Source organism: Galeopterus variegatus, unplaced genomic scaffold (assembly GCF_000696425.1).
Source record: "Galeopterus variegatus unplaced genomic scaffold, G_variegatus-3.0.2 Scaffold322, whole genome shotgun sequence".
Classification (NCBI taxonomy): Eukaryota; Metazoa; Chordata; class Mammalia; order Dermoptera; family Cynocephalidae; genus Galeopterus; species Galeopterus variegatus.
Window position 1 is genome coordinate 391,169 of NW_007726433.1, and position 3,603 is coordinate 394,771.

Sequence of the window (3,603 nt, forward strand, 5' to 3'; positions counted from 1 at the left end):
GTCTGTATGTGGGATCCGAACCCTCGGCAGGAGCGCCACCGCACTCCCAAGCGGCGCAGTGTAGCAGTGCGCCACCAGGCCGCCGGTCTGTATGTGGGATCCGAACCCTCGGCAGGAGCGCCACCGCACTCCCAAGCGGCGCAGTGTAGCAGTGCGCCACCAGGCCGCCGGTCTGTATGTGGGATCCGAACCCTCGGCGGGAGCGCCACCGCACTCCCAAGCGGCGCAGTGTAGCAGTGCGCCACCAGGCCGGCCCAATATTTACTATACTTTTTATCATTATTTTAGAATGTACTCCTACTTATAAAAAAAATAGCTAGGGAGCTGGCCAGTTGGCTCATTTGGTAGAGAATGGTGCTGATAATACTAAGGTCAAGGGTTCAGATCCCTGTACAGGCCAGCCACCAAAAAAAAAAAAAGCTAACTGTAAAACAGCCTCAGGCAGGTCCTTCAGGAAGTATTCCAGAAGTAGGCATTGTTATCTTAGAAGATGACAGCTCCAGGCATGTTACTACCCCTGAAGACCTACCAGTGGGACAGGATGTGGAGGTGGAAGACAGTGATATTTGTGATTCTAACCCTTTGTAGTCCTAGGCTAATTGTGTTTGTGTCTGAGTTTTTAACAAAAAATTTAAAAAGTAAAAAGAAAAAAAGTTTTTTAAATAGAAAAAAGCTTATCGAATAAGGATAAAAACTTTTTTTGTACAACCGTACAATGTGTGTTTTAAGTGTTACTACAAAAGAGTAAAAAAGTTTTAAAAAATTTTAAAGTTTATTAAGTAAAAAAGTTATTGTAAGCTAAGGTTAATTTATTATTATTATTATTTATTTTATTTTATTTTTTGGTGCCTGGCCGGTACAGGGATCCAAACCTTGGTGTTAGCAGTACCACGCTCTAACCAAGTGAGCTAACCAGCCAGCCTGAAGAAAAATATTTTTATAAATTTAGTGTAGCCTAAGTGTACAGTGTTTATAAGTGTACAGTAGTATACAGTAGTGTCCTAGACCTTCACATTCACTCACTACTCATTGACTCACCCAGAGCAACTTCTCGCCCTACAAGCCCCATTCATGGTAAGGGTCCTATACAGGCATACCATTTTTAATCTTACATACCATATTTTTACTGTACCTTTACTACGTTTAGATTCATAAATACCATTGTGTTATAATTGCCTACAGTATTCAGTATAATAACATGCTGTATAGGTTGGTGGCCTAGGAGCCATATGCTTTACCATATAGCCTAGGTGTGTAGTAGGCTGTACCATCAAGGTTTATGTAAATACACTCTATGATGTTTGCACAAAGATGGTCGCCTAACAACACATTTTTCAGAACATGTCCCTGTTGTCAAGCAACACATTACTATTTCATTTCTTATTCCAAACCAGCAAAGTAGGTGATTTCCCCCATATTAACGCCACAGGGATCAAGACTCATAGATCCAGGAAAACTGCAGGCACCATTACCTGCCTGGAAAGGACTTTGGTTGTTTTGTCAAGTCTCTTGCCTTAGGGAAGCCCACATTTGGTCCAAATGCAGTCACCACGTTAGTTATAACATTAGCTATTTCTGATCCCAGAATGTCATGAGGAGCCTTATACCAAGTTGGAAGAGGAAATCTGTCCTTTCTTGTTCTGTGTAAAGCCCAGAGGCTTTTCTGACAATGATCTTTTGTGTTTTTAAGAAAAGGGTTACAGGGTCACATCAGTTTAGGACATTATGCACCAATCCAGGTCATCATGATGCTAGTGGGAACAAGAATAACTTGAAGTTATAAATAAGCAGAAATAATGACTAAGCAGAAGATATAAAATAGGAAAGAGGATAGAGGCCAAGATAGTGTATCAAGAGTAAGTTTCAGGGCTAGCTGGTTAGCTCATTTGGTTAGAACATCATGCTGATAACACTAAGGTCAAGCGTTCAGATCCACATACTAGCCAGACACCACACAAGAAGAGAGCTGAAGCCGGGAGAAGCCAAATTCAGCCGCAACTAGGCAAGCTGCCACCACCACCCCAGGGCCCCACCAGGGTCCTGAGGTATGGAGCCCAGGGAAGCCAAACCCAGCCACAACCAGGTAAAGAGCACACCAAAAACACCATGTCCACACAGGTAGCCCACCATAGCCCCTGCAATTGCCATGGCTACCACAAAAGCGACTAGTTTCTATAGCAGCAGTCATAGCCACCGTGCAGATGGCATGCCAGACTCTCAACTGCATTGACACAAGAAGCACCAGTGAGACAAGAAAAAAGAAGAGGTCCTCTCTCCACAAAGCATGCTCCAGAGTAGCAGAAGAAGCATCTGCATTACGATAATAGGGAAGAACTTGATCACACCTGTCTCAGTACTGGACAGATCATCTAGGCAACAAATCAACAGAGAAAAGAATTAATCTATCAGATAGAACAAATGTATGGTTATTAGAGGGGGGAGGGGTGGGGAAAGGGAATGATTGGATAAGGGGCATAAAGAATAAGTATGGTTTGTAATAATGAATATGCTAATAAAAATAAATTTAAAATAATAAACGAAGTTCCTTTTCATCACAGTTTCGATTGCTTTCTTCTCTGTGTGCTCTTTCACCTTTTGCTCATATGCCTACTCTATCTTTTTTTTTTTTAAAGATGACTGGTAAGGGGATCTTAACCCTTGACTTGGTGTTGTCAGCACCACGCTCTCCCAAGTGAGCCAACCGGCCATCCCAATATAGGGATCCGAACCCGTGGCCTTGATGTTATCAGCACCACACTCTCCCAAGTGAGCCACGGGCTGGCCCTATCATATGCCTACTCTTACATTCAAAGTTTTGAAAAGAGAATCTGATTGGTTACCATTGTCCTTGTTTGTGGAGAGCTGATTTTGATTAGTTCTGTTTTAGTCAGGACTCTTGTTGCAAATTCAGACCAAATTCAAATTGGCTTAAGGGAATAAAAAGGAATTTATTGGCTAACATGACTAAGAAGCCCAAGAATAGTCAGGTATGTACTGCTGGGGTAGCTAAGCTGACAGGATGTGAGTCTGTAAGTGCCCGGCCTTGTGGAAAGTCTTTCTTAGGGTGGAGAGAATCTTCAGTAATTTTGAGCCGAAAATGAGCCATTCCTGAAACAAGTATATTCCTGGCCCTTTTTTTTTTTTTTTTTTTTTTTTTTGCTTAAGCTAGTTTGAGCTGGATTTTTAACTTGCAACTAAGAGTCCTGACCAATTAAGTGGGCAATCAGTAAATATTATTTAGTGATCTCACTTGTAATTTAAGGGAAGGGGAATACCACCATTGTTGGCCCTAAAAAATTCATTGAAAAAGGACTCTGATCTGAGCATTGACAGAAACAAGGTTCTAATCCAAATACTAGGTAAGGTTCTTGGCTACTAGTTTCCTTACTTGAAAGTGAAGGGATTGAATTAGACACCTCCTAAGGTGTCTTACATGCCACTATTTTATGAAATGAAACCACCACCCTTGAAATACTGTGTTTAGGGCCGGCCCGGTGGCGCACTGCTACAGTGTGCCGCTTGAGAGCGCCGCGGCACTCCCGCCGAGGGTTCGGATCCCACATATAGACCGGTTCCCGCTCACTGGCTGAGCGAGGTGCGGGC

General features: G+C 42.8%; 1 protein-coding gene across 1 annotated transcript in view; it reads left to right on the forward strand.

Moving 5' to 3' along the window:
- WDR53 (WD repeat domain 53) overlaps positions 1 to 3,603 on the forward strand; it is a 33,504-nt gene that overhangs the window by 14,773 nt on the left and 15,128 nt on the right. The window lies entirely within an intron of this gene.